Source organism: Macaca fascicularis, chromosome 8 (genome assembly GCF_037993035.2).
Source record: "Macaca fascicularis isolate 582-1 chromosome 8, T2T-MFA8v1.1".
NCBI classification, from domain to species: domain Eukaryota; kingdom Metazoa; phylum Chordata; class Mammalia; order Primates; family Cercopithecidae; genus Macaca; species Macaca fascicularis.
This window is the reverse complement of record NC_088382.1, coordinates 13,176,976-13,197,919: the sequence shown is the minus strand read 5'-3', so window position 1 is coordinate 13,197,919 and position 20,944 is coordinate 13,176,976. Positions and strand designations below refer to the sequence as shown.

The following is a 20,944-nucleotide window of genomic DNA, read 5'->3' as shown; positions in this document are numbered from 1 at the left end:
TGCCATTATACCTCTTGCCCCCAGTGCCCAGGAGGCTGATACCACATAGAAGACCTGCAGGTCAGTGGAGGTGAACAGGCACCGGACACGCTGTGCACCTTGGGACACATCTGAGAAGTGCGTCCTTGCAGCAGGTCTGGGGTGAGGGGGTGTTCCATCTCCTCTGCCTTCTCTGGCTTTGCGGGCCTTTGAAGTTGGTCCTGGAAAGTGAAATTAGTTAATGCTGATCAGCTCGAGGTCAAAGCTGGAATCAGGCTCATCATTTCCTGCAGTGTTCACAGCAGCAGCTCGTAAACTCGACATGACCTGAATCCGGATAGTCGAGGTTCCGTCCTGCTTTGTGAGTCGGTTATGTGTGGTCTTGAGAAAGGGAACATGGGTTTTCTTGACTCTGAGGGGGCCGAAGAGACCCGCCCTTCACTAGGGGTCTGTGTGAAGCAGTGGACCCTCCAGTCAGGAGGCAGCAGGGACTCGGGAAAGCCCCACATGCCCTCCAGTTCCCCTATGTTGAAATGGTTTGTACTAGGCCGTGCCGGGTCATTTTGGGAGGTAAGTGGGGCATTCACATGGGGGTATGCAGTATTCTTAGGTGTCAGGTGCGAGAGTTGAATTTGTAGAAGCTGTGCAGATAGGAAAGGGCCTGGCAGGGAGTGCTGTTTACACGGAGCCGATTTAACGCGAGATCTGCGCTCTCCCTGGGTCCGTGTCTGACCGGTGTCTCCCAGTCTGCAACGGGACGTTCACGTGACTCGGCGCCATCATCCCACTCTGTGTAGACGTCTGAGGATCTGTGCGTGGCTGCTGTGTTAGAGTGACTTATGATAATGAACTGAGAAACAGTGAACAAACCCTGAATTGGTCAGCACTGGTTCCACGGCCAGTTCTCCCGTGGTTGGAGTCATTCATTATAACGTGTGCTGGACTCCTATGCAGAGCTCTGATTTTCAGAGACCCTTTAACTTGGCAGCTAACCAGTGGGTTCCTTCAGAAGACATTTGAGTCCCCTTTACCTGCCAGGGTGACCCTGGGAGTTTGAAGGTGAGTGAGACAAGCCCTCCCTGTCTTGTGGATTTTACTGTCCAGAGGGGAGACAGATGTAGATGGTGAAGGAGGCCCTATCAGAGGTCAGCGCATGTCGGTTTTATTTCTGTAGCACTTGCTGTGTTCAGGCTGTGCCCCGGGCCATGTGCAGAGCATCTGGGGACCCTGCCCATGGCATCCCAGGCACAGCTAGCATCTGCACCATCTTCATACTTGACCTGAGTTTTGGGGGAAGTACCGAGGATGGCTTCTACCTTTGCTGGAGAGGGTTGGAAGTCAGGGCAGTCCTCCACACGGGAGATGATCGCCAGCTGAATCCTCAAGAAAGAGAGGTGGTTCCCACAGAGGCAAAGCAGGGCAGCATGCACAGACCTGGGTGTGGGGTCTGGGGCAGGTACATCTGAGTGGGGTCTGCTGGGAGACAGCGGGAGTGAGGTGTGAAGGCAGTTGGAATTTACAGGATAAATTATCACTAAGGTGATGCTGGGGAAACAGATAAAATCGGGACTCTCTGGGGTAAACGTGGACCTAGGGTTACCCTGGGCGTGGGTGTTTTCAGGCTCTGAAGGCAGAGATTTAGGAAATTGGGCAGAGTTGAGCCCCAGATGAGGATGAAGGCTACCCTTGGGGGGGCTGTTGAATGAGACAGGGATGGAAACCCAGTGAATGTCCTGGGGTCAGTCTAGCAGGAAGGTGACAGAGGAGACTGGTGCTCTCAAAGACCCTGTGGGTCCTGCCTCTCAAAGTGCTGGGATTACAGGCATGAACCACTGCTCCCTACCGTTACTGTAAAATTTCTAAGCTACTGTCTCTCATACCCACTCCCGTATTGTTTTTTTTTTTTTTTTTTTAACTAGGTTTATGGCTGTATTTTTTTGCAATGGAACCAAACAGTTACCTGTTTGAAGTACAAATAACACGATGTTTAAAAACCAAAAATGTCAATTTGCACAGAAGTTTCCAAATACCCAGTTGGTTTGAGCCTTGCATTGCAGTGCCACTACCTGCTCTTAAATTTCTACACGATGTAGAGATAGTGAGGCAGGGACCACTCGAACATCTTCAAGTTTTGATTCTATTAACTTGGGTATATTTTCAATTAATTTGGCACACCTGTGAGTGTCGCAAGCAATGCCAGGGTATTTATTTTGAAGCTTGTCAAAGGAAGAGTTGGGAAGATTTTCACATTTTTAGAATTTTCATAGTAGTTATAATTTACAAAGAATGTAAAGTTGTGTAGTCATTATTTTGCTTTTTTCTAGATGTGTCCCTAAACAGGGTTGATAACTAATTCTACATCACAGGATTCAGAACTGTACCCTTTTGGAGCCGATGTCTGTAATGGAGGAATTCTGCCTCGTCAGTTCACTTTAAGCGTGTTTAAAAGGTTTTCTTTATCCTAGTTGGAACCTGTGGCTATAGTTTGTTTTCACTGCTGAGGAATATTCCATGATGGAAACTGTAATTCATCTGTTTTTCGTATCGATGGGCATTTGGATTATTTTGGGAGGGTGTGTATGTCTATTCAGCCTTCATTTTTTCAGGATTTTTTGTAGAAGATAATGTAACAGTGTAACATCCTCTGCTAGGGAGCCAACACGAACCCTGATTACAGCCTCACAGACACTCACGCCTTGTTACCAATACACAGAACCATTTTCTTAAGTTGAAACACAGTAGCAGAACCTGAAGCCATGTGAATGGGTCCTCCGATCTTACACTTGGAATTCACTTTTTATTACTCTGTCTACTAATTAGGAAGCATATCAATTATACAGAAATCTGAGAATGTATAATTATACATTTATAACAGAAGAAAACTTATTTTTAATACCCCAGAACACATGGCTATGTTTTTCCCTCATGCCCCACCACTGTTTTCTTTGCTTGTAATGCGAAATGACACTTGAATAAGGTTTTCTAGAGACTGTTAGACTGGCATAGTTCTTCAGAGACAGAGGATGTAAAGCACATGGAGAATTTCTGTTTGTGGAATGTGATTTCCTGGTGGCCTCATTCAGGCTGCGGCCGCCTTCCCCTCTGGCCGCCTGCACCGTGGGACGTCTGAGGAGGTTCCTGTTTCATCCTCTGGAAGTTCTAAAAAGGAAGGAGAGGAGGGCGTGCAGGGTGTGGTACCTTTGTGTTGGTCCTTCGAGCTATTATTTGGAGTCTCGGCTGCCTTGGTGTTTGCTGCCTTTATGTCCCTAGCTCGTGGCTTTGTCCTTGTGTCTAACAGGCAGACAGATGGAAAGGGAAGTTGTATTCAGCCAACAGCTTGATCTTATTCTCAAGGCTGAAATCGACTGGGTATTTGGAGACTTCTATGTAAATTGGCATTTTTGGTTTTTAAACATGGTGTCTTATTTGTACTTCAAATGGGTAACGGGTTCTCTTGGAAAAAATATAGCCATAGAGCTGGTTAAAAAAAAAAAAAGGGGGAGTGGGTGTGAGAGAGTGGCTTAGAAATTACACCAGTAATGGCAGGCCATGGTGGCTTACGCCTGTAATTCCAGCACTTTGAGAGGACGAGGCAGGTGGAGAAGATGAGGTCAGGAGTTCGAGACCAGCCTGGACAACATGGTGAAACCCCGTCTATACTGAAAATATGAAAATTAGCCGGGCATGGTGACAGGCACCTATAATCCCAGCTACTTGGGAGGCTGAGGCAGGAGAATCACTTGTACCCGGGAGGCAGAGGTTGCAGTGAGCTGAGATCGCGCCACTGCACTCCACCTTGGGTGACAGAGCAGAAACTCTATGTCAAAAAAAACAAAAAACAAAAACCAAAAAAACCACCCCGGTGATGGAAACCTGACTGTGTCATCTGTGATGGAGATGGCGGATTATTTTGTTTTTAGTGACAGGATGAATTGGATATATTTGCAGTATTGATCTTGACAAGGGAAATGGTCAGAACCAAATGTGACGCCCAGCTTGGGCCTCGCCGTTGGCAGAAGACCCTGGTGGGCAACAGACTGGAGACTCAGAGACTGAGGGGCAAATTCTCATGCCGTGATGCTATTGCAGTCACTGCTTCTGGACTCCTGCTGGAGGGAGCGGTCCCCTGGCTTTACAGGCTTTGGTGCAGTGGAGACCTTAGGACCTGCCTCTCCTGGCACACCTGTGGGTGTGGCGAGCAGTGCCAGGGCTGAGGCACAGGTGCTGAGACCGGAACGTGGACGGGAGAGGCTGCACACGGTGCGCGGCAGGCGTCTGCTCAAGCAGCCCTGGGTTTCCGCAAGGGGGCGGGGCGTTGGTTTTCCTCCTTGAATTTGGGTGGGGAGGGTGTCCTGGGGTGCTGTGTCTGCACTTGTGTTGCTCTGAGGTCAAGGTGTGGCCCCGAGTCCCTGTCCCTCTGCCAAAGTGAGGGTTTGCCGATTTTCAGGTCAGATTTCCCTTGGGTCCTGGCCTCTAGGAGTGGGGGGCATTCGACGGGGACGTGAGCATGGTGGACGCGAGTCGGCCTCTTCGTCTCCCCCCAGCTCCTGGGCTGTGTCTGAAGAGCTGCCCAGCGGAATCGCCGTCCTGCCTGGTGTTTCATTCACCAGAAATCGTTCTCACTGTGGACTCTTGACTCAAATTTAATCCGGGAATGGAACGTGCTGTTGCTGGATGCCACACACAGCATCAGGAGCCTAGTTGGGGATTATATAATCTTACCCTACACCTTAAAAGTGAAGACTATAGTTGTCAGGCCTCTGAGCCCAAGCCAAGCCATCGCATCCCCTGTGACTTGCACGTATATATGCCCAGATGGCCTGAAGTAACTGAAGAATCACAAAAGAAGTGCAAATGCCCAGCCTCGACTTAACTGATGACATTCCACCACAAAGGAAGTGAAAATGGCGGGTCCTTGCCTTAAGCGATGATATTTTGTGAAATTCCTTTTCCTGGCTCATCCTGGCTCAAAAAGCTCCCCCACTGAGCACCTTGTGACCCCCACTCCTGCCCACCAGAGAACAACCCCCCTTTGACTGTAATTTTCCTTTACCTACCCAAATCCTATAAAACGCTCCCACACTTACCTCCCTTCGCTGACTCTTTTCAGACTCAGCCCGCCTGCACCTAGGTGAAATAAACAGCCATGTTGTGCTCACAAAGCCTGTTTGGTGGTCTTTTCACACGGACGCGCATGACAGTAGTTAAGGAGATACTGAAGTCTTTGCCAGCTCCAAGAGCTTTTTCAGTTTGTTGGGCCATTTTAGGCAGAAGGAAAAGCTTGCTTAGAGAATCTTACAGAAATGTTTGGTGCAGCGCCGCTAAACCTTGGAATAAATGTGTAACTTTCCATGGCGGCCCTCTGGAAAGAGATGCACTTTGAGTGCACCCTGGCCTGCTCGCTACAAGAATCCGCCGTGCCACCCCGCTTTCCGTGGGTCTGCAGGTGTGCGTGGTCCATCTCCCTGCACTGTGGCCATGGAAGGGAAAGTGATCTGGAATGCTGGCAACAGTTCTCGGTGCGTGTTGATGTGTGCTGCTTTCTACAGGTGAGAACACTTCTGTTTAATAAACATCTCATCAGGATGATTGCAAGATATTTGAGTCTCATTCAGTAGTGTTTCTGGGTTCCTTCTCTTTTTAATCTGCTTTCTAGCACTAGGCAAGTGAAGACATGGAAAGTAATAAACCCATCGAACTTGTAGAGACGTGGTGTTGTGTAGGAGCAAACTGTAGCCTCTGGCTCTGTTTAAAGATCGTAGTAAACTCTTACCTGGCGTGGTCAGGGTGTAAATTATTTTGTTTAATCGAAATGTGAATGAGTCAAAGCTGGCACCTGCATTGTTGATGAAATACCAGATTTTAAAGGAACATGTCGATATGCCGTAAGATACCAGCAAAGTTCCTCGCTGAGGTTCTGCGCGGGTTCGGAGGAGCTGGGCCTTGTGTCACCAGAGTCGTCTCTGGTAGCAGACGCTCAGTGTTGGGCATTAGTCACTTAGCCTTTCCAAGGCCGAGGAACAGTTCGCTGTGGTGTTTTTAGAACCTGTACTTTGAGTCCATTTGTCCAACTTGACTCGAAGTTGCTGCCCAGTTTCAGACCTTTGCCTTGCACCGTGCGCTCGTTTTCTTGTCCTCTGATAACTGCCTCAGTTGCCTCCAGCCTGACAGTCGAGCCTCATCGTTCATGGACAGAGGCTCCGTGGTGGGTCCCAGGCCGCGACTCCGGCTTGCACAGTTCCATGCCTGTCACCGTGGTTTATCTCATCACTCCCGGGATTTCCCGTTTAGAGGAAGAGGGTCCCTTTCCTGCAGGCCCTGTGTGGTGTGGAAACCACCCCTACCTGCATTTCTCCTGTTTGAACTGTACCGTGAAGCTATTTCTGTTCTAGTCAACCATCAGAATTTAAGGTACGGTGATTTATGTAACTTATCACACGCTTCTCAGCGGTTCTTTATGAATTTCATTCTGTTGTGAAATGATTGCAGTTTTCATGGCTGCGCTGGTCTCAGGTTGTGGCCATTGGTAACTATCTTGAAATGAATTGCGTTCCCCATTGTGTGTTAAGGTTTTGTCTGGGAGCTGTTGAGGCCTCACCCTGCTTAGGGCGGTGGCTTTGCTCTCCTGACAAGAGGAAGAATCTTATTAGAGCATTTCTAATGTGGTTTTTGCTTCCAGACAGAATTACTTTTTTCCAGAGACGGCCACTAAAGTTGTAAATTATGCTCAGGAAGACACACGGGTCAGCTGACAGAGTGGAGTCCAAAACAGACCCAAAGAAGCAAAAGCAATTCAGTGGAATTTGAGTCTTTTCAACGAATTTTGCTGGAATTATGGGACAGCCATATGCAAAAGTGTGAAAACAAGGAGAAATTCCTGTATGAAAATGAAGGTGGACCATAGCCCTGAATGTAAAATGCCAAACTACAAAACCTGTAGAAGAAACGGAAATTGTCGAGACCTAGGGTGAGAGCTCTTAGCCATGATACCATGATCCATAATCAAGGAAGAAAACAAGTAGGGTAAGACCCATCAAAATTAAACTTTTAATGTAAAAGACACCCCTAGGGAATTGAAGAGACACATTTTCTATAGAGGGGGAGAAGATGTCTGTGAACCATGCAGCCGGCAAAGGACTCGTATCCAGAATGCACAGGACTCCCGTGGCTCATGACAGAGAACAAATCACCTGACTTAAAAGCGGTCAGAGACCTGAACAGATGTTTCGCTGAGAAGGACGGGAGGATGGCCCGAAAGCATCTGAAATGACCTTCAGCGTGACTGGTTGCACCGAGATGTGCACCGAAGCCGCAGTGAATTTGTTCACACCCCTGCTGGAGCGCCTGACGTAAGGTCTTCCGACAGCCCCAGGTGCTGGTGAGGACAGGCAGTCGGGACTCCTGTGCGATGCTGGGGTTCAGCATGGTGCAGACAGCTCGGTGGTTTCTTACAAAACTGAACTCACATAAACGTGGGGCCTGGTGACCCCACTCTTGGGTATTTACCCTAGAGAAACAGAAGCTGTTGTTGAAGAAAAACTGTGCCCAGATGTTAATAGCACTGTCTATAGTTGCCCAAAAGAGGTTACAATGTGCTGCAGCCATACGTGGAATAAGAAACACCCAGCAGCCCCGAGGCCGGGCTGCTGATCACAGGACACCCTGGGTGCACCTCCAGGCACGATGCCCAGGAAAGAGACAGGCTGAGCCTGCTGTGCTGTGACCTGCCCCTCCGACAATACTCGCAAAAGACAGACCCGTGGGAATGGAGAACATGGAGACGGTGGTTGCTGGGAATGGGCGAGTGTGCTTATGAGGCCTTGTGAGTGGGTCTGGGGCTGTGGGACTGTTCTGCTTGTGTGATGATGATGATGATGGGAATATTTGTGCCGAAATTCACAGAACTGAACACTGTCCACTTTACAGTAATTTTTAAAAGGTGGTAATATGCTCATTTTCAGTACTGTTTTTAATGGAAGATGGAGTTTGCAGACGATTCGTTAGGGCAAGCCTGTCTCAGGCTACCCGGATTGGGTTGGAGTAAGCTCATTTTCAATACTGTTTTTATGGAAGATGGAGTTTGCAGACGATTCATTAGGGGCATGTCTCAGGGCCCCTGGGTTGTGTTGGGTTGGAAAAGCCTTCCCTGTTGCGGGCAGTAGCGTGGGGCATGGAAAGGATATTGCCACAGAAACACATAGAATCCTTTGAGGAAACGTGTGCATTTCTAACTTGCTATAAGATAGAATTGGAATTTGTAATGGTTTTGTTTTCTGGAGTCTTGGTAGAACAGGGAGACAGTGTAATGAAAGCTAATTTTGAAATGAAGAATTTTAAAGATTTTCAACAGCAATAGCTCTAGGAAGTCCCTGGAAATGTAAAGATGTTCAGTAGCGATAGCTCTAGGAATAGTCACCCTGGAGTTGCTTCTTGAGCATTGGTTTCCGGGCTGTATCTTCCGACTTTCATTTTTAAGTTTTGCTGTGAGTTGGGGATGTGTGGGAATAGCCATCAGTGTTGGGTAGGAATGGCCCTGCAGGGGTGCATGTGTCCCAAACCCTGGGGCACTGTTTCAACCTAGCTTGGAACATGGGGACTCTTGTCAGTGGCTGGAGTAAGAGTACCAGCCTGCCAGGCTGGGGGAGCCCACGGGGTGGTCTGGGCACTGTCCTCCCTGCCTGCAGGATGGCAGCTGGAGTAGCTCGAAGGCTGCCTGCCTCGTGGCTGTCAGCGCAGCAGCCCCTCCTGTCACTGGAGCAAGCTTTGGATCCACGAGTCTCTGCGCCTGGACTTGCCTCCTGGGAGCTCCGCCACTGCCTGAGGGCCCTGGTGCCACTTTCCCTGTGGGACCCAAGCCTCAGACAGCTGCGACTCCAGATTCGGTTGCTTTCCCTGATGTCTCCTTCCAGCACGAGCGCTCACCTCACTCAGTGCAGAGCCTCAGGTTCCCTCCAGATCCCCAGAGATGGAATCTCCCAATTTAACAATATCGTTGGTGACAAGATTTGAGCGGCACTGATTTAACTCAGCTTCCAGAGTTTAAGTTCCCAAGACACAGTCCTGCTCGTTCCCTGTCCTGATCCTGTGTGGCTGGTGTGGATGCGGGGTTTCCAGAGGGTGGGGCTGAGGCAGTGGCTGGTTGTGGGGTTTCGGTTGTGTGGAGTGGAGGATCAGTGGACACTGGCTTTCCCAACTCACTTTCTATGTAGCTCCCAGTTTCTCAAAATCATAATTATCTTGGATTCCCTGTGAAACTGGGAGTCAGGCCTTGTGTGCAGTGTTGGGTGGCCATGACAGGGCAGGAGGGAGAGATGAGAACAGGGAGGACGGGTTTGTCAGGGGAAGGAACCCCTTGCCGAATCCCTGTGTCTGTTTTAGGTTAAAGACGAATGGCCGGGTGACAGATGTCTCACCCGTTGTGGTTGGACCTTGCTGTGCTGAACCCTGAGCAGGGGCCCCAGCAGCTGCCTCCTGCCAGGCCGGGGCCACAGGGCTGGGCTTCTGCCTCTGGGGTGGGTTGCAAGGGCTCATGCCAAGGTACAAGGGTCTGCACAGCTCCTGTGTGACCTGAGGGACATGTGGGAAGCTGGTCTGTGCTCCTTACCTGGGAGAAGCTGAGCTCACCTGGGCCAGAGCCTCCGGGGAGGTAGGAAGGCAGAGGCCTGGAATTCCTGCTTTCCCCAGACAGCAAGAAAGCACCTGCTCCGAGATGCCCTCAGCGGCCATATATAGTTGATTTTAACATGAGGGAAGATGGCAATTAACCCGGCTCTGTGGGGAGCTTTGAGGAGTCCAGGCCCTGGGCCCCGGGCTTTTTTATATGTTCCTTCCTGAACAAAAAACAAAAGATCCCTGTGGCTGATGTCCACTGCATGGGGTAGGACATGCCGAACTTGTGTGGGGCTTGTCCCTGCGTTTCGTTGGTGCTCCTCCCTGCCCCCACAGACACCAGCCGTTCCAGGCTGAGGCTTGTCCTGGTTAGACCCTCGTTGATGGGGTCTGCGATCCTGGATTGAGGGCCCAAGCACTTCTTTCATTATTAAAATGATTCACCTGAGATGCATGACTGCCTCTAAACATCTCGTGAGCATGAGATATAGCCAGTGCCACCGAACCAAGCTCAATATCCTAGTGTAAAGGAGAAATTTTACTTTTAATGTGCTCCTGGGACTCAGATGCAAATATTCAATTCCCGTTAAACTTTGAAGACCTTGAGAACCTCTGAGATTCCTTGGAAACTACTCCTTGGCCCCACGACTAACTCTGCTGTGGAAGGAGGCTGGAGTGGTCCGTGGGGGAGGACCGGGTGGTCCGCGGGGTCTGGGGTCCTGCTGCGTTCTCCAGGATTCCTTCCGTTTCATCATTAGTCCCAGCTCTTCAGCAGGTGGAGCAGATTCACTGACATTTCCATTATTTTGTTCCTGTGTTGACTCAGTTAACTGAATCAATATTTACCAGAAATAATTGATGGTGAGATGGGAATTATTGGTGATTCCCGGACACAGGCAGCCTGTATAGATAAGTGTGTTACAGTGTCTGATTTCTGAGATGTTGGTCCACACCTTCTCAGGAACACACTTTCAGGGGTAGATTCCTGTGCAGGAGAAGCTGTTTTTCCCCAAGACGCGGTGGCGGCCCCTGCACTGGCATGGCAGGGTGGCTGTGTGACTGGGCAGGGCTGGACGTGCTCCTGCCCGCCCCTGCGCTGGGCGCCCGCCTCCACCGCACATCTGTGTCGAGGGTGCCTGCCTTTGTTCCCCCAGCTCGAGGTCATAGAATTGTACCTTCCTTGACACATTTCTGTATAGAGATGATTAGATCTGGGGGCTGAATCTCAATCTGACATGCATGTGGGTAAATTATTCACGTGAATGACTTGGGTTCTCTATATTCAGGGTCAGGAGGCATGAGGTGGGTTTGGAGATGGCTGCCTGGCCTCAGGAAGTTTCTCTCAGAGCCTGTTTCTTTCTCTATCAAAGTAAATGAATCCTACCTCACCGGGCTTGACACACGCTCAGTACTCAGATGCTGTCTGGCCTTTATTATAGTTAGTATTTGCTGAACAGCGTGGCTGGTAAGAAAATGCATTATCTTTACAATTTATAGAATGTCACACAAGGCAAGCATGAAACTTGGACACTATCCTAATCTGAAGATGCTAGTGCTTACTCTTCTCCTTAAGCATTTTATTGTAATTCTGGCATCTGTCAGCCGAATCATATGACGGCACTGCACGCATGATGCCAGCCCTCAGATACCTAGGAAGGGGGAGCCTGAGGCTGCCAGGGAGCATCCCTCCTGCCTCCAGCCCTCGGGGGTTTCTCTCTCTCTCTCTCTCTGCTTCCCTCTGTCCCTCCCTATCCCCCGCTCCCCTCCCTGCCCCCCTCACTTACTCTACAACAGAGGCCCAGACTTTGACAAATCCCAGCTGGGCCTATTTAACTCTTGCCTGGGAAACCAGAGGGAAAGGGGCCCAGTTACTACAGAAATCCAGAGAATTGAAATAGAATGTGAGCTACTTGTGTGTCTTGTTTTTTATTTTAATCTGAATATAAAAGGCAAGTGTCAAAACAAAATCGGTGCTAACTGCGCCACACAGCTCCGAGTCTGCCTTGTCGGGGCTCCGTGGGTTCCCACGCCCTGGCCTTCTCCATGAGCATCTGGACATGCCGTGGGCTGCAGAAAGCATTCAGCTACGGTCCTTTGAATGTTCCAGAGTCACATTTAATAAAAATCTTCACATTCTTCCATGGCCAAGTCTTGATTGAATAACAGGTATTGCAGGTCTTTGGGTGGGGCTCAGCCTCTGTTTTACAAGCAGCCACACCATCCGAGGGGCAGGTCCGTGTGGGCTGGTGACCCAGTCCTCTTAGTGGGGGTCCTTGAAGTTCTAGAAAGTAGTGATGCAACCTGTGGCATACATAAAAAGCCTCATGTGCCCCCCTGAGAAGCTGGGGCTTCCCCTCAGTACTGTGGTGTGCTGTGTTTGTGATTGTGCCAGATGCTAAAAGGGTGAGGGAGATGCCTAAAAACCAGGCTCCCAAAGACAGCCCTTCATGTCTGGTACTTTCACGTATGTATGCACACCTGTTTGACATGTGTACACCTGCTTCATGCATGCACCTGTTTCATGTGTGTACACCTGTTCGTGTGTACATCCACCTGTTTCACGCATGTGCCTGTTTCGCACGTGTACACCTGTGCATTCACCACCCTGTATTACGTCATACATTGTATTTTACAGATTGCTTTTCACTTTGTATTGTGAGCTTATAATGACTTTATGAAGAAAGGAGGGGGCCCGGGCAGCCTTTGGCTCTGAGAAACGTGATGTCGCGGGAACAGATGAGACAGGCCGGGTGAGGCCGGCAGAGGCCGTCGTGTCCTGGGAGCCCGTGCGCATCCACTGTGCGTCGCTGTGTGACAAGTGACCCCAAAGCCTAGTGGCTTAAGGCAACATACACGTATGACTGTACAGCTTCTACGGGTTGCAAATTCAGGGCAGCCCTGCTGAGCGGTTCTGGCCCAGTCCCCTTGGGTCACCGTGAAGATGTTGTCCCTGTCCAGGGCTGTGGCCATCTGTAGGCTCAGCTGGGCTGGAGGTTCTGCTCCAGGATGCTGTGCTGACATGTCTGCGGGCGGAGGCCTGGTCCTCCACACCCGGCCCCTCCCTGGGGCTGCCAGGTGCATCCCTGCCCAGGGCCGCTCCTTTCCCCAGAGACGTGGGAGTGCTGGTCTTACACCCAGTGTCAAGGTGGCCGGTCCCCTGGGCCATACTGACCAGCCCTGAGCTCTGCGGGAGGGAGCATCCAGCCGTATGAGCCCCAGGAGGGAGGTCATGGGGCCATCGAGGGCTGGCTTCTGGGCCATGTGAGAAGCCTTGGGTGTTGCCTTAAAGCTGAGGAAAATGGCAGAATCTGGCTGGGAGCTGGAGAGAGAGGAGAGCATGCGTGTGGGTTTGCCAGGCCCTGAAGGTCGGGACAGGGCTAGAAGTACTCACATTCACAGATCCCTTCCAGGGTCAGGGCTCACAGTGTTCCTCTGTGACTCAAGGTACGTGCTTGTTGAGGGTGGTTTTCTGTGTTTTGTTTGATGCGTCAAGAAGAAGTTTGTTTTCAGTGCGGTAGGTGTTGGGGATGAGTCTGGGGCTGCTGATCCCAGAGGAATGTCCTGGAATGGAAGTGTGGACAGGGCGGAGGGCCAGGCCCAACGGGCAACAGTGTGGAGGGAGAGAGGCTTGTTGCATGTGGCCGGTAGATGGTGACGTGTTGGAGTGACAGGGTCTGTGAGGGAAGAGCCGTGTTCAGTCTAAGGGCATCGAGTTTGCTGAGTAATCTCTGAAATGTCCTGGTAGAGACGGGTAGCAGCTGCCGGGGCGTGCGGATCCCTCTGTCGGGAAGGTGCGGGTGGCTGCGTGAGGACAGTCTGAGGTCCGGGTGCCAGAGATGGTGTCATGCGCAGCAGGGCCTAGGACAAGCCTGGGATTCGATTGTGGAAGAGGTGGGTGCTGTGAGGGAAAGGCGGCTGCGACTGAACTCTACTGGGATTTCCGTGAGAATGTGACGCGTGTCGGGGGCAGGGTCAGGAGCAAAGTCAGGAGCAAAGGCTTGTGTCCCCTACTCAGCGGCTACTCATGCAGGGCTGGGCGACAGTGGAGGTGGCGCGGGAAGGCGTTCACTGAAGCCCGTGTTCTATGACTTGACGGGTATTCCTCCCATGAGGGTGGAATGGAGACTGGACGCTGGGTGGCTTTTTGGGAGCTGCGTCCTGTGTGACCCCACGTGTAGTGGGCTCACAGCAGAGCTTGAGTCCTTCCTTTACAGATACTTTTCAGAGTTCGCCCGCCTTTAGATTCTCTGATTAACCTGTCTGAAGCGGGTTCCAGGAATCTGCCACCTGCCAGGCCAGGAGGTTCCCCGTATGTGGCTGGTCCCCTGACACCCTGAGAAACATGACTCAAGAGGATCACCCGAGTTTCCTAAATATGAGTCGCCTGCCTTCTCTTTGCTTTCATGCCTCCCCCAGGGTGGGCCAGTCCTGTCAGCCACAGTGATACCTGCATGCTGGGGTTACAAGGAGATTGGGGCGTGGTCCCCCAGGGAGATTCGGTGACTGAGGATGCTGTCATAGCAGCCAACATGTCCTTATTGTTTTCACTTTTAATGAAGTTCACTTGCTAGGTTTTCCGATGCACAATGGCGTCCTTGTGAAAAATTGGTGATCAAGGAAGCAAAGAAGTGTAGGAAAATGATCCTGTCCTTAAACCTAAGAAACGATAAAACAGCAAAGAGCCCTGAAGAGCCCATGAACCTCCTCATGGGGCAGTGAGGAGACACCTCAGTAATGGCTTAAAAAAAAAAAAAAAGAAATCAGACAATACTGAAGAAAACGTAAACTAAATTTTGGATCTCTATGGGTAAAGAGATTGTGGTTGACATTTTGTAGGCATGTGTTTTTACACTTAATTATTTTTCTTTGTTGGATTTAGAATTAGTCACAAGAAACACGATTTTTTTTAACTGAAAAAACATTGGGGTAAGTATACGAAGTCTAATCCCTTTGTGATATTTCTGTACTGTGAGACTCCAGATACAAAATTGAAGCCCAGACTCTGACTCTAACGAACTGGAGAGAGAAGTGGTCATCTCCTGCAGGACAGTCTGGCCTTCAAGCGTCTGGCCATCCTCCCAGTCTTGGGCAGACCTGCATCGCTAGTGCTTCCTGCCAGGCTGTGACCCTGTGCCCAGGTTTCAGGAGCACCTGGAACACTTTTCCTGGGGGCTCCTGCTTTGTCCTGGCTCCTGGAAGCACAGGTTTTGATGAAGGACTCTCCCCACCGCCAGGTAACTCGGTGATTGCCCCCCAGACTGTATTTCTCGCATGGGGCGCAGAGAGGCTGGGCGTGGTGTCCTGGCCCTGGAGCCAGCTCTAGGGCTGCACGGCGGCCTTGCCTCTGCCCCTTATCTGGGAACAGGGCAGTGGGGAGGAGAAGGGAACCAGGGTCTTGCCCCTTCTGTGTCTCAAGAATACGGGAACACATCATCCCACTCCCTTCCACCATTTACAGCCCAGGCTTATGTGTGAAGTATTTAAGTTATTTTATAACTTATAACCTCCCTTGACAATGATGTATTTTATATAAGCAGCACATAGAAAGTGGTAATTTTAATACCCTATCAAGCAAGATCTAAACAATAAGGAGCAGATATCACTGTAGAAAAGTTACTTTGTCCAGGAAACATTTATCTACTGCAGATGGAAATGAATCATCGCTTCCTCCTTGGTGGTTCCTGATGAGCCTGTGAAATTCTGTCCTGTTCACCACTGTTACAGTTACAAGCTGTACCTTTTCTTCTATGATGTTTATTTCTTGCCTGTTCACCACCGTTACAGTTACAAGCTATACCTTTCCTTCTGTGATGTATATTTCTTGAGGGCATGGACTAAATCCTAATTCCACAGTATTCAATGCACATACTCAAGAGACACTTGTTTGAATACATGGATTAATGGAAAATAGATGTGGTGACTTCACTTTTAATTCATTATGCCAAACTTCAAGTGTTTCCACGCACAATTTTATGGTCCTTTGGATAAACTGGGCTTCTGTGCAGGGTGGTTAGAGATAGAGTGCAGCAAATGGCTCTGTGCCTCTAGGCTCACGAAGGGCTTGAGGGACTTGGTTGGCAGCACCTGTGTTGAAAACTCAGTTGCACAAATCCATTCAAGTGACCTGCCAGCACACACAGCCCTGCTTCCCAGCTGATTTCTGCAGAGGCTTCTCCTGAATGCCCCAGGTGAACGTGGGTTCAGCCAGCACTGCTGGGCTTCCACAGCAAGCCAAGTGCAGGGACGAGGGAGAAGGGGGCAGGACCCGACTCTTCCTGGGCCCCAGCGCCTGTGTGGGGACGCTGCCTGGCCTAGCTCTTCTTGGGGAGGTCAGGAAAACGATGGCATGGAGGGTGTATTGGCATGAGCCGCTTGCTCAAATATGGATCCCAGGTCTGTGTGGGAGGCAAAATAGAAACTTATGTGGATATTGTCAGTAACAAAGCAAATATGGGCTTCTTCCCTAGGGTGGCTGACCCTCTCATCTGCTGAGCAAAGGCCTGGCCCGGCCTTCTGGGCCTCCACAGTGAGCTTTTCCCAAGCTCTGTCCACTCCATGAAGATGGTGGGAGCCAGGGCAGACATGGGGTGTTTGTCACTTTTTTTTTTTTTTTTTTTTTTGAGACGGGAGTGTTGCTCTGTCACCCAGGCTGGAATGCAGTCGTGCTGTCTCCGCTCAATGTAACCTCCGCCTCCAGGGTTCATTCCACTCTCCTGCCTCAGCCTCCTGAGTAGCTGGGACTACAGGTGCCCGCCACTATGCCGAGCTAATTTTTTGTGCTTTTAGTAGAGACGGGGTTTCACCATGTTGGCCAGGATGGTCTCAATCTCCTGACCTCGTGTTCTGCCCTCCTCGGCCTCCCAAAGTGCTGGGATTACAGGCGCGAGCCACCGTACCCGGCCAGGTGTTTCAGTTTTTGAAAGCTACATTTAAGGAATGAAATAGACCAAACAATTACTTATTTTTGAATATTGAATACTTAGTCTACCAGAACACTTAAATGTAGTTAATGTATTTGAATAATAAGGAAGAACTTTCCCTCTGTTTCCAAAGCAAAAGTATAAACAACCTTGTACTTGGCAGGGACTTCACTCTGTTTCTAAAAAAGCCAGCAAGCACTTTTCCTGAAATAGACCCATCTCTTCTTCTGCATAGACCCTATTAACTTACATTTCTGCTGTATCCTGATGTGATAGATTATAGAAAATTTCTTGCTACTGGAACTTGCACGATGCTTTCCTTGTAAACATCAGATAGAAAGTATGGATTGTAAATCTCAGATTAGTTGCCATCCTTGGTCTTGGTAGAGCTGCCACCAACAGCCTCCATCAGTTACAACAGAGTGCATCTCCCTAGCAACCCGGCTTAGATTGCAGACCGAGCCAGGCTCACCGAGGATTCAGTGCAACGTCTTCGGAAGCTGTAGCCACTGCTCTCGGAGACTTGAGAAGCCCTCCCTTTGATGCCTGCACGTGGCTGTTCTCAGATCACAGCAGCTGCAGCAGCATCTCGGAGGATGCCGGCAGGGGTGTCCTGGGTAGTGACACCACGGGTTGGGGCCTGCAGTGTCTGAATGAAATGGGCTGTGACACCGAGCAGCCTAGAGGAGTCTGCAGCCACATTTCAAAGGTGCAGTGGCCCGAGGTGAACCCCAGAGCCCTGAGGAGCCTGGAGTTGACCTGTCATGACTCCATTGAGAGAGCTGGCTGAATTCTGTACCTGTGCGGGCAAAAGATGGCTGTTTCTGCTTGGCCCCTTCCCAGGCCAGGGCTGGGAAGGAGGTCTGCACAGCTAGTGGGAGCTTGACTCTGTTCACACTCGGGGCTGAGTCCCTCAGCTTTCTGTGAGCCCAGGGAAGGTAGACATGCCGAGCTCTCCTGGAAGAGGCCCCTGATGAGTCGAAGCTGAGCTTCAGGACCTTGTGGTGTGCGAGGCGGGTCAGAGTCGGTGCATGCTGCGTGGGGGCCCGGCTGCTGTTGTCACTAATTGGGCTCAGCAGACGCTGCCAGTGGACGTGGCTCCTGTGGTACTTGGTTTTCTCCTCACAGGAGTGGTTTCCCTGCTGTGACAGTGTCGGTGCTATGACAGGCAGCATGGCAGGAGGAAGGCACTTGTGGGGTTTTGCCCTGAGGCCCCTTTCCTCTTGAGGAACAAGAAGGGGGTTTGGAATCCTGCTTCCGGCTGCATTCCCTTGCTAGGTTCTTGGCCTCGGAGGCGGGAGAAGCTGAGTGCAGGCCTGAAGCCTGGACCCCTTCCACAGCCTCCGCGGTGCTTGTGGTGGTATGCGGGACATGGCCCTTGGAACTCCAAGCCCTACCCTGGCATGCCCGCCCATTGGGGCATCTCAGGCACCTGCTGTGTGCCAGGCTTCGTGGTGGGGTGGGTGGTAGCAAGGGCTATGGGATAGAGGGGGCACCGTACCCGGATGATGAGAAGCATCAGGGAGGCACTTGAGGCAGTCACAGCAGAGCTGAGACCTGCAAGGAGGAAACTGACTGTGGGTGTTGGGGTTCAGGGAGCTCCCTCTACCAGAGCCACAGCGGCCAGTGAGGGCAGAGTGGGGGACCGAGTCCCAGGGAAGCCATGTGCACGGTTTGCATCAGGTGTGCAGGTCTGCCGGGCTGTGCTGCCCTTCTCAGTCCTGGCTGGGCCTGGGGTCCCAGAGGGAATGGAGGGTCCTCGCATCTTCCTTTTCTTGCTTCCCTGTTGCTTCCTGGTCAAGGGATGTTTGTTTATTGTAACTCCGGCAGTTATTCTGAATATTAAGAGACGCTTCACAAAATTGTAGGGAGAGAGGGACTAGGGATTCATTTTTTTTTCTCCCCGATTTTACACGGAGGCTTCTGCTGTCCCTTAGTGTGGAGGCAGAGTGCAGATGCTCTGCAGTTATCTGTACAGGAAGAGAAGAGGTGCTGGGAAGTCACTGATCTGATCATTGCAATAGCACTGACATTTTTAAATGAGAGAATGCTGATGTCTATAATAAGCAGAGTAAAACTTCAGTAGCTTCGATATAAAGATGCCGAGATGATCTTAGAGCCACTTCGTCCGTAGATCCTTCTGCAGTGTGGAGTGTGACATCTCTACCAGCCTCTGGTCCGTGGCCGCCTGTGGGTAACTGAATGCTTGAAGTGCAAATGAGAAACTGAACTTCTAATTGCATTTAGTTTTAGTCAAATTTAAACAGCTATATGGGCCAAGCACCGTGGCTCTTGCCTGTATTCCCAGCAGTTTGGGAGGTCGAGGCATGTGGATCACATGAGGTCAGGCATTCGAGACCAGCCTGGCCAACAGGGTGAAATCCTGTCTCTACTGAAAATACAAAAAGTGAGCCGGGCCTGGTGACAGGCGCCTGTAATCCCAGCTACTCGGGAGGCCAAGGCAGGAGAATCACTTGAACTCCAGAGGCAGAGGTTGCAACGAGCTGAGATTGTGCCACTGCACTCCAGCCTGGGTGACAGAGTGAGACTGTCTTAAGAAAAAACAGATTTTAAAAAACCCTGTATGCCGCTAGTTGCTTCTGTAGGAGATGCATGGTTCCAGAAGGTAGACTTTGTGTTGAGAATTCTGCAGCGTCAGGCTGAAGACAGTCTCCCTTCCTAGCAGTGTGGGCCCCTGGGCTGCTCTTCTACCAGAATGGATGGTGGCATCTCTGGGAGATATCTGTGGACTCAGATATCTGTGGATTAGTGACTTGTGTTACTCACAGATACTTAATTTTATGGGTAAATGAATACCTGGACTTGCTGCAACTTCAGGGCGAGATTCGGGAGTAGGGAGTGAAAAGTGACGAGGGGACCCAGGGCTTGTCCTGCCACCCCCAGGACCTGGTCAGGGTGCCTTCCCGTCTGAAGCCCCGGCACCTGATTGGGGCGCCCTTCCCTCCTGAAGCCCCCAGCACCTGGTCGGGGGCACCCCTCCCCTCTGAAGCCCCCAGACCCTCCTGGCCTGCGGTGCTGCTTCTCCAAATGCTGCCCTTGGCTGTTTTCGAGGAGTCACTGGCACCCGAGCAGGCTGCGTGTGTCACTTCTTCATGGATCTGGGGTGTCAGTGAAGTTCATTTGTCTCGTCTTCCTCATGTGCCACATCTCACCTGTTTGTCCGAGTTCGTGTGTGTGCATGTTGTGCGTTCTCAGGCTGTACTCAGTGCTTAGGTGACAAGAACGTCTTAGAGCAATGGACTGTCTGCTCCTAAAGGACGCTGTGTGTTAATCGAGACACGGTTTACTTGTGAGGTTTAAATTTCCTGGGTGTGTTGGAGGCAATTAGGGGGAAACAAGCTCTAAAAAAGCCCCTGGGAATGAGGAAGGCAATAATGAAAACAATAACTTTATACACACTTAGCAGTTGATTTAATTTGAAGGTGAATTTTGCATTTTGGGGACTCCTAAAGCTACTGTTCGTAGGGATTTCCTTGATGAGCTTCTTGTTTTCTGTCAAGTAGAAAGTAAAGTGGATCAGTTTTGCCTTTAATTCTGACTGACTAGAATCTACTTCCCTTTTCCACCCATTCATGTTAGGGTGGGGATTGGACTAGAAGAGCTGTAGGATCTATTTCTGATCTTAAATGAATTTTTTCTTGACTCACTTTTATTTTATTGGTGAGCTGCTATTTCTTCCTTCAACGCACTGTTCTTTGGTTTGGGAAATGTGCTATATTTGTACCGTGCTTTAAATGTACACAATGGTTCTAAATTGCTACTTTTGATATAACATCTTAGTTAAAATGTCATCCATACATCAGGCACAGTCTGAGGCCTGGAGACCCCTCTTGTCACTTCCTTCCAGCCGTATCTCCTTCCCTGGCCACGTTGCCTCTGGCCACGTCTCCTCTCCCCACCACGTCACCTCTGGCCTCCCTTCCTGCCTTCCTTCCTCCCTCCTGGTGGCCTCCATGGCTCCTGCTGACTGCCCTCCCGAGGGTCTGTTCAAGGCTCCTTCCCCGTTTTCTGCTCCTGAGTGGGTCTCGGGGCCTGGATGTTTCCCATTCAGTTCATTATTTCCAGAGGGGCAGATGATACTACTCACAATATCCTAAACAGGCTGTGAGTCCACCATGGCTCCTAATAGCCAAGGCGGGGGGAGGGGGTGGCTATTACTCCCCACCTCGCAGGGGGTGCCTCACTCCGGGACACAAATGCACAGCCCACTGTGCCTGTAGTTTGTCTTCTAGGAATGGACCTCTTCTTGTACGGCCTCTCAGATGAGATGAAGCAGGCCCACAGGGAGCAGCTCTTCACTGTCAGCTATAGGTGAGTGAGGAGCGGGGGAGACGGTGTCTGGGAATGGAGGCCTTAACGGCACTGACGCAGAAGCCAGTCCTCGCTGACCTCGCCTGCCTTCCCCTCGGGTTCTC

The 20,944-nt window shown here is 50.6% G+C and overlaps 1 long non-coding RNA gene across 1 annotated transcript; it reads right to left on the bottom strand.

The window, feature by feature from the left end:
* Positions 1-11,501: 11,501 nt before the first annotated feature.
* LOC141407558 (uncharacterized) lies at positions 11,502-20,356 on the bottom strand. Its single transcript, XR_012417061.1, has 2 exons — positions 16,759-20,356; positions 11,502-15,983 (listed from the first exon to the last, which is right to left on the bottom strand). It is a non-coding gene; the product is annotated as an uncharacterized lncRNA (long non-coding RNA).
* Positions 20,357-20,944: the final 588 nt, after the last annotated feature.